This window comes from Dipodomys ordii, unplaced genomic scaffold, assembly GCF_000151885.1.
Source record: "Dipodomys ordii isolate 6190 unplaced genomic scaffold, Dord_2.0 Scaffold126, whole genome shotgun sequence".
NCBI lineage: Eukaryota > Metazoa > Chordata > Mammalia > Rodentia > Heteromyidae > Dipodomys > Dipodomys ordii.
The window spans coordinates 6,399,074-6,409,686 of NW_012267342.1; the positions used below are offsets into that span (position 1 = coordinate 6,399,074).

A 10,613-nucleotide genomic window follows, 5' to 3' on the forward strand; every position below is an offset into this window, starting at 1 on the left:
GAAGAGGAGGAGGAGGAGGAGGAGGAGGAGGAGGAAGAATCAGTCAACCATGAAAGAGAAAAGAACAAATTATCTTCATATTTTCTTTAGGAAATTAAAAACAACATTTTAAAAGCATTAGTCCTATATGAAAGCAACCAAAGACTTAAGAAGATGGACAAAAGGTAAGAAAATAGAACAAAAAATAAATAAATATTTCAGACACAAATAATTACAATATTTATTTTGTGAAATTTGTGATATATTCAAGAAGTCAGAGTTTTACAACTATGTTTTATTATATTTTTTCCATTGTGAATAAGTACTCAGGTCTGTATTTATTTTTTGGTATCCTTTTTTTTTCTGAAAGCACAAATGCCCCACAATGTTGACTTACAAGTTATTTCTAAACAGAATTAAAATGTTAGTAAAATTTGTATTCACTCTTTACAAGTAAATGTGATTTACATGGTACATCATTATGCTTCACATACCAGAGAACAAATATAGATGAGGTTATCTAGAAGAAGTGTGATACGAACATGTCCACTCATTTGTAAAAGGCTAAGCAGTCTCCCTGGAGTTTATGCAGATGATTTTTACTTGTTATTGCACAGTGTGAATTTGTAGGGGAAAAAATAATACACTACCCTTTGGGTCCCATACAGGCAAATTAAGATTGCATTTTCAGGCACTGGATTTAGCCATTCCCATTTAGAAAATACCAAGAAAAATTTATGTACAAGAGTTGATGCTATTGCATTTCGATACAGTTGGCAAGTTCTTGCTACTAACATAGCTCAGGAAACGCCACCGAGTAAGCCTAATATATTAGAATAGATGTTGTGTCGTTTGGCCCACAGTTTGATTGTTCTCAGAGTTAACCTGAAGTTGTCAATATTTGGTATTAGATATAAAATTTCATCGTTTACCCTGCAACCATTAAGACTTCTTATGCATCTTATATCTAAATTTTTAAGCAAACTGTCATCTCTTAGGTCCAAATCTTCAGGAATAGTCTGCAGTGCTAATCTTGCAAACAAAATATCAATCTCTATAGCAGTTTGTACCAGTTTGATAACTGGTACAAATGCCTCTTCAACAGCTCTTAAACCTTTTATTTCTTCCTGTGACTTCAACTTATAGAATGAAGTGAAAAAATCGACATGTCTTGGTACAACACACAGCGCATCAATATCGGCACCTTTCGTGTGTACCCCTAATCTGTATGACCCGAATGTAAAGATTTTTCCTCCAACATTTTCAATTACAGATTGTGGAAGGGTCTTACTTTCACTGATTTCCCATATCCACGCTTTTACTAGGTTATTTAATTTTCCCAAAATTAAAATCCTGTGCTGCAGTTCCTCTTCCCATTCTAACACCCCAAGGGCTTCAATGTCTCAATCAGTTTTTGTGTAAGTATGCAGTCAGTTTCCTTGGGGGCTGCTAAGCTGATAGGAGAAGTAATGCCATAGTGTTTCTGTGATGTCTGTGCTCATGGTGATCCTTGAGTTTTAATTGGAAATGGCATTGTCTCTGGTGAGGCAAGGCCAGTCACCTTCCTGCCCCCGCCCCGCCCCCTGCTGACCCGCACCACTGCCGCCCCCCTCGGGTTTGTATTTTTAATAATACAAGACTATTTGCATGATTAAAAATATCTGGCTTTACTTCTTCGGATATTAACATACATTTGGTGGTAGAGAATGCATTTGTAGCACACATCAGAATTTGCCTACTTCAGTATATTTTTTTTTTGCCAGTGTGAAAATCTAAGCTATTTTAAGATAATAAAATGTTTAGACTTCTACATTAAAAAAAAAAAAAAAAAGATCTAAGAGTGTTCGTTGTAAGCTGGAACTAGGTGCTGGTTGACTTATGCAAAATAAAACTTACTTATTTGCAGTCTTTATTTAAAATGACTTACAAATATAAGATGATACAAAAAGGTAAGCTGTTACACTGGGACATCAAGAAAAGGAACAAAGTACAAGAGGGACCCATAAGTTGAACATTACATTCTTTTTACCACCTTTTAGCATCATCAACCCCAACCTATATTTTATCAGCAATTACAACAGAAATGATGGACTGAGTCTCATCAACTATTTTGGGGGAAAAAAAGAAACATTGTTCTCAGCAATTAATCAATTTTAATAAGTTTATTTAGATGCCATTAGGTCTTGTTGGAATATGTAAGCTCTTAAAAACTACTGCTGGTGGATCCAAAGAAATGCTATTGAAAGCTTGTGTCAAGGGACAAATTGCTTCTGAGATGTAATTCAGGTCATGGGGAGGTATTGGATATTCACTCAAGTCGCTCTCCTTACCAGTAACCTTTGAGGAAGGTAATGAGTAACCAAATGTGACAGGAAGTCAAAGTGTGCATTGCCAAATATGGGTTTTAACATATGTTATTATTTATTGAGAGCAATAGCATAAATCACTACATCATTAAAGTGAAGATGAGTAAGTAGTGTTAAAGTTTTTTATTCAGCATTTAAGAGCTCTTACTCTTGTTTTTGGAGGGCCCGCATTTAGACAGGTAAAGCTCTTCGCACTTTGCATTTCTTTGATTCTATTACTTAAACTGAAACCCAAACTGTCTCCTATTATCACCATTTTTTAAAAGATAAACTTCCATAGTATCTAACTGCAGTACAACTTTATCTGTATATTTTGTGATGGTTATAGTTTTCTGTTATTAATAATGTCTAATAGGTTTGTAGAAATAAACAGACAAAATAAAACTGTATGTATAACTGTTCCCCAAATCTCAGTAATGGTTTTCAAAGCTCAGCGTTTTGTGGTCATACTAACTACATGTACAAGAGGGACTTGACTATTCTCGGGAAGAAAGTATGAAGTTACACCTTTAAGGCTTTATTTGAGGATAAAATCTAAATGTATCTGGTGAAAATGTTAAGGGTCAACAGAAATATATATTTTAAATAATTAAGTTCCTAATTTCTTTAAAATTCTAGTGACCATTATGTTGAAAAACAATATTTATTAGGCAACCCATTTCTAAATTTGGTTCCTCTACATTAACTCTGTTAGTTAGACTTTGTAGAATAATTATATTAAGGCAAAAAAAAATAGTAATTAGAAACTAAGAAGAATAAGTGAAATACAAATCTACAGCTACCACGCAGTTTCATTTTATTGGGAAGACAGGAAAAATAATTTAAGTTTTATATATACAAGTAGAAAATAACTCAAAAATAGAGGCCCTTACCATACCTTCCCTCCCCACCACTCCAATTTCTCCCTCCAGGCACCCCAAAGCTGTAAAGTTAATTTTCAATGTACAACTCATTATTACAATAGATCAACCAGTATCCTTATTTCAGCATTTTGTTATTTTCCTTCCCCTCTCTAAACAAGAAAAATGCACATACAACATGGTATAACTCCTATAATTGATTTCTAATATTACAAAATTGTTCAGCTATACCATGTTTTTTTGTCTAGTACTTTTGGCTAACAGATTTTGCCTAATTTTTTTCACAATTAGTGCACAGTAATGTTATTATCCATACTAACTTTTTTTATATGTTCCTCAAAATAATCAAGTGAGATATGTATTATAATCACTTTACTTTCATTATTGTGAGAAAATATACTAAACAAATGATTTTTTCCGACACTATATCATTGAAAGATTATTTTCCCAACCACATGAGTTGCCAAATCTCACAAACTATTGTTGGGTTGTTGTTGTATTATACTATGAAAGTGAGATTAATGATAGGGGATTTTTATTTTATTTTTATTTTGGCCTTGATAATTTTGTTTCACTTTTGTTACTTTTAAATCAAGCATACTGTGGTCTTAAAATATGATTACATCTAAGAGAGAGTTTGTCAAAAATATGTCATTTCACTCTGATCATTATATTAGATCTATATGTCTGAAATGTTCTTGAGAGAAGATAAAACTGTATATTCTATTATTTTAATATATTTTCAGTTTTTAAGAATAAAATGTTTCCTTTATCAAATGGTAAGAATTTTCTAACGTTTTATTCTACCCAAACATCCTGACCCTGTTTTTTTTTTTAAAAAAGCAGGGAACATGTTTCCTACCTTGTGAAATTGGCAAACAAGTACAAGCTGACAAGGAGGTACCTTATCTTCCTTGTTCTTGTGATGTAGAACTCACAGGCAATGTTTTAGATGCCAATGACAAATCTAAGGATAGGAATAGAAATGCTGAAGATGATAATGATTTCCTGAAGGGTGAGAAAACCACCTGGGATAAGTCTAGTTCAATTTTTCATTATAAAATTCATTTTTGCTGAAAGACAGTCTTACAGGAAAACAAGGTTGTGTGTCCTTCAGCTTACCTTTTGTGTAAAATAAAAAATCAAGTGAGCAAAACCTTTGCTGATATCAGGGGATTTTATTTCTTTATTTTTCAAAGCAAGTGCCTTCTTATTTCTGGGATAAGAGCTCATTTATTCCTGCATCTTTCTGAATATCTTGACCACAGCACAAGTACTACACTTCAGAATTAAAAAAAAAATCAAACAGGACTTAAATTATCACAATTGAAAATTAAATCATTTCAATATACTTTGTTAAGAAAGTATAAAGCATGCATATAAAGACAGATTTATATTAAGAAGTGAGTACGTTGTGAAAGCAAGCTTTCACTAGCTCTTTAGAATTTTTCTCAAATTTGTATTTGAAAAAAATATTTTCTTGGTATTAAGAATTTGCAAACATTTTTCTAAAGAGGACCAGAGTAAAAATATTTTAGATTTACTTACTATTAATATTTGTTACAAGTTCTTAACTCTGCTATCTAAATATGAAAACAGCCATAAGCATTGCATAGATAAATTGTAGGCTTGTATTGAAATACACCACTGTTTTCCAAACAGGTAGAAAACTGTATTTGTTTCACAGTTTGTAGTTTGCCAATACTTTTTCTATAGTGCAGTGAGAAAATTATCCATATACCTTGGGGATTGAAACATAAAGTTCAATTATACTGCGAAGAGTCTGGGAAATTTCCATTAGGTTGGATTCCTGAAAAAGGAGTGTGCTTACAATGATGCAGTTTATTATTTCTCTCACTATTTTTTATTTACTATAACACCAAATATCTGAAAGAATCTCTAAAATATCCATTATGTATCTTATCCTTCTTCTAGGTCGATGTTGACTAAATTACAGTCAGACATTAATTCAGGAGCTATGCCCATACAGCCATAAGTTGTGGGTTTCTTACATCATTTCAAAGGTCTTAAGAGGATCTAATAGAAAGCAGTATGACTTCCCTCATGAGGAATGTGAAGAGGAAAATGAAAAATCCACTACTGTCTGGGGAAGCTCAAGATTGGAAGATAGCTCTGTTCCCAGTTCTCTTGATTTGATTAAAAACCAATGGATTCATTTCTGATAAATACATCATTTCAATTCCAATATTTAATTTAGGGAAAGAAGCATGAAAATAACAACCAATGAGCTATTGTCAAGTCTGTGGGGTTAGAAAAATCCCAGGCTGGAATTCTGGACTTCTTTGACTAATGTCTCTAAAATGACTTGTTAATCTCTGCAATGATCAAGTGGCTATTAAAGATAAAACTGTGCTAACCTTTCCAAAAATTAGAAGAGCGTGACTACAAATGAAACGACAATGACTTCCTAAAGAGGCAGTCTTACAGGCGAAAGATTACCCAACCCATGCAGGGGTAATATATGCATTATTTATACAGTGTGTTGAGGATCTGCATGAAAGATGAAATCCCACTCTGGGAAGTGCCTTTCTCAGCAGAACTATTTTCACATAAAGTGCACAATAGTATGTTGCACTTCCATAAGATTAGTTGAAATGGAGAAAATGAGTATAATGTAATTTATTTTCCTCTCTGGTCTCAAGCTTGTATAAAAAAAAGACTAATGAATAGCATAGGTGAAAATAAATTGGATCTTTGAGTGAAACATGTTTTTGAAGAGTGTATGGAGAATTAACAAACTACCATTTATGCTTCATTCTCTGGATGTTCTTTTGGTTTTAAAATTATTTAGTGCATTTATACTACCCAAAAAAATTAGTTTATTTCTTCTTAAACCAGTTATCTCTATTTGACATTACACTAGCCACCTTATTAGAGACAAAAAACATGATCCTTCATGTCTAGTTGAATGGGTGAAAAGGATAATATATTATATATAATATATATACACACATATATGTAGAGTGAGAGTAATATATTATATACAGCATATATATATATACATACATATATATATATATATATATATATATATATATATACTCTCGGGTTTCAGGGAGTGTCCTTGTATTTCTTATATTTTTATTCCTAAAATAATGTATGCAAAGTTTCTTACCATACTCAGATCCTCAACAATGCTTTTTCTTTTTCACATCATCAAGATGATGCATGGAGGGGTTAAAGTTACATAAGTAAGGTAATAAGTACATTACCTCTTCCCTCACTTTTCTCCCTCCCTCCCATTCCCTACCCCCAAGTTGTGCGAATTATTTCCAACATACTTCTTGTGTGTATCACTGTTGCATTGGTTCCCCCTTGTCCTTTGTCTCACCATTCAGTTGTTCCCCTTCCCTTCCCTAATTCAAATAATAATATATAAAATACCAGGGTACCAAAATCAAATAGAGTGACAACAGGGGATATACCCAAGAAGTAAAAACATACAAAAGGAACAAAAAAAATCACATGGTACATTAAAACAACAACAACAAAGAAAAACCTCTAGTGTCCAGGTCTTGGAGTTCATTTTCCTTAGCATCATCTTATATGGTCATATGTACAGAGCAATTGAGCTGTTCTGCTTACCTGCTAAAATTACCTTAGATGTGTACTAATTATTGCAAATAAGGGAAACCATGGGACCTATGTTTCTTTGGGCCTGGCTTACTTCACTTACACAAAATGCTTAAATAAGGATACATTGACCCATTATTACAATGAGATGTACAAAACACTATGTTAAAAACGAACTTTACAACTTTGGTGGTCAGGGGGTAGGGGTTTTAGTTATGGAGGTAGGAGGGAAGGGATGGTAGGGGAAAAACAAAGGAGGAGGCAACAATGCTGGATAAGAAATGTACTCATTACCTTGCTCATGTAACTGTAACCCCTCTGTACAGTATTTTTACAATAACAAACGTACAAAAAGATAAATTTCCAAGTCTTTTTATTTCCTAACAAGTGGGGTGGTGTCATTCTTTCTGATGGAGGCATAGAATTCCATTGTGTGTGTGTGTGTGTGTGTGTGTGTGTGTGTTACACATTTTCTTGATCCATTCATGTACTGAGGGGCATCTGGGTTGGTTCCATATCTTAGCCATGGTAAATAATGCTGCAATAAGCATAATTGTGCTGGTAGGTTTAGTATGGTCTTGTTAGAGATCATTTGGGTAAATGCCTAAAAGTGGGATTGCTGGGTCATTGGGGAGCTCTATGTGGAGCCTTTTGAGGAACCTCTATTTTGCTTTCCAAAGTCATGGAACAAGTTTACACTCCCACCAACAGTGAAGTAGCATTGCTTTTTGGCTACATCCCCTCCAGCATCTGTTTTTAATAGATATCTTGATTATAGCCATTCTAACTGGGGTGAGGTAGAATCTCAGTGTTGTTTTGATTTGCATTTAAAGCCAGAGAAGTTAGGCATTTCTTCATGGGTGTATTGGCCATTCTTATTTCCTCTTCAGAAAAGTCTCTTTTTATTAATGGGCTGGGTTTAATTTTTTGAGTTTTAAGTGTATTTTAGATATGACTAGTATGACTAGTATGACTAGTGAAGATCTCCTAATCCATAGGCTCTCCATTGATCTTGCTAGCTATGTCCTTTCTCATGTAGAAGCTCTGCACTTTCATTCAATCCCATTTGTCCAACCTTTCTTTGATTTCTGCTCAACTACTCTTTTAAGCAAGTATCTTCAAAGTTACATGACAATAGCAAAAGTACTGGCTTTAGAGATTCACATCTGTCTATCTGACCACTCAGGATTTTCCTATCTAGTTACAAGGGCTTCACAGTATTTACCTTAGAGATCTTGTGAGTTTACTCTGAATTACATGTAAAAACAGTTTAGGTTGGTGATGTATAAAGATCAGTAATGGTGTGTGTAATGCTGTGAGTTAAAATCATCAGCACAATAAACCCTTCAAGTTTTATAAATATTTTTATTCATCTGTGTAACTCTTTTTAACATCTTCAGTTTGATTCTTAAAAACAATTTTATTTCTTACAGCAGTAACAAAATTACAAACATAACTCCATCATTGCAACATCTACAATACACAGATTATTAACTGAAGCAAAATCCAAAGATTTGTTTTGTCAGTTCTAACAATCTTTTGAGAGATTGTAGTACCATAAAGATTGGAAGATTCTCTTTGCTAGTATTACCACTGAGTTAAGCTGAACTCCCCTTCCCTTGAATTTGCACCACTTTGACACTTGCTTCACCAAGATAATATAGTTGAAATGTCATTGAGAAATTGCTGTGCTAGGTACTCTGACTTACATCTATTGTGTAGAGGAAGACAAGCATGTCCAGTAGAGGCTTACAAGTTTTAAAGAACCAAGAGGTCCATTGGACAAAACTTGATTTCTAAGAGAGGATCAACTTCCTAGTCACATTAACAAATATCTTAGAAGTAGATCACCCAGCCTCAAGCTGTTCTAGCTACCATCATATGACATGGACAGATACTGCCTAGTTTGTAAATTATTGAGCAAATAGATCACTGTTACTTTTTCAAGGCTATAATTTGGTGTTCATTCTTAAAGTATAAATAGATAAAGAAGCAATAATTAGATATTGAAATAAATATGTATAAAGTAGAGATGAAATAATCTTACATATGTGATGGGATATTAATAAATTCATATGTGATCCTTGTAGGAAATATCTTTTATTCTCCCCTAAATAACACACACTCTTGTTTATAGATGTCACACTCAAATTAATGAGTATGGAGGAGAGAATCATCATTTTAAAATAGTGCATTTATTGCCATTACTTAGAAAATAGCCTCAAGTATATCTTTAAGTTACTTAGTCTATCTATATCATGTATATAATGATGGGAATGACAAAGATTATCCTTGATCCTAGGTCTAGTTTATTAAAACTTAATATCAATTTGAGAAACAAGGAAGGGTCTGCTAGTTGCACAAATCTCTCAGAAATAATAACTAAGCTAAAGATCTTTGAACATTGAGTTCTCTTCTACCAATATTAATCTTTTATTATTACAGGACTGTGTTCTGTGACAGATGTTTGGGTCATTCAGTTACTACAGGGGTATAAATATTTCAAGACTGATTATATATGAGCCTTCAAATTAGAGTATAAAAATATTTTTATAACCTAGCTTTCCTGGCACCAGAAACTCCCTAATACTCTCATAACCAAATGTATTCATTGAGGACAACTAGGGTGATTTATCTTTCAGAGTACCACAAAAGAAAAATAAAACCATATAACTCACTTTAATGGATGATACTTTCAAGAGTGTTCCTAGTATAAGACATTCATTCACTGACACTCTTCAGGATCATACAAGTGTCTTATATCTATTTCATAGGTCTTTAAAATAAAACTAATAAAGAAAACTGAGTGCAATAAGAGTGTGAATTGACAGCAATGGACTAGAGAAAATGGCCCCTTCTGCCATGAGAGCTAGAACATAAGTCTCTTCAATGTTGAAATAATTTTTCAGTGAGTTATTGTATATGTGTGAATGGTATTGTAATATAGAAATAGTGACTTTTTGAGTGAATCTGTAGACTAAGACTAAAAATTTGTATTCAGAAATGTGTGCTCCAATCTTACTCTTTTTTTTTGTGAAAATACCATACAGAGGTGTTACAATTACATGGGCAAGGTAATGAGTACATTACTTACCAAGCATTGTTGCCTATTCCTTTGTTTCCCCTTCCCATCCCTTCCCATCTCTGCCACCCCCTAGCCCCCAATCTTTACTCTTGACTATCATTCTCCAGTATTAGCATTCAAACCAAGAGTGCCAGCTGCTCTTTGGTCCTTTATGTAGAATTCTGCTTCATTTCCAGTGTTTAACTTTCTCAGCATAAAGCCATTTGCTAAGCCTAGCCACACACCCCCTATGTTCATAGTCAAAAACCACAGTTAGTCTATTACCAAAGACAAGACCAGATTTGCTTTTGCTCAGGAATGAACAACTCTAAGCAATGGAATAGAAAAGTTTGGAGAAAAGAAAAAGCATATACTTTCATATATATTTATCTTAAATTATCCTGCTATCCATGAATGTTGATCTGAGGAAAGGGGTAGACTGAAGTGTCTGCTGGATATTGAGATTATAATTCTAGTTTTCCATTGGTTTGTTGAGCACTAAGTGACCCTGAGCAAAATTTTATTTAGCTAAAACAAGCAAAGTTTCATTTTTCATATGTTCAATTCTATGTGAGAGATATTTCAAAGAAGCTGCAAAGTTGCTAGCTGCATTATTGTGTCTGTAGCATACATGAGGAGTCTATACTAGATATAAATATGTGTGTATAGCTTGTGTGCTGGCTTTGTATGTAGACATAAATGAAAACCATGGAACTGGGTTAGATTATCAAAATCAAGGAAGATTGAGTG

General features: G+C 33.5%; 1 pseudogene; it reads right to left on the bottom strand.

Moving 5' to 3' along the window:
• Positions 1-585: 585 nt before the first annotated feature.
• Positions 586-1,513, bottom strand: LOC105996085 (annotated as a pseudogene).
• Positions 1,514-10,613: the final 9,100 nt, after the last annotated feature.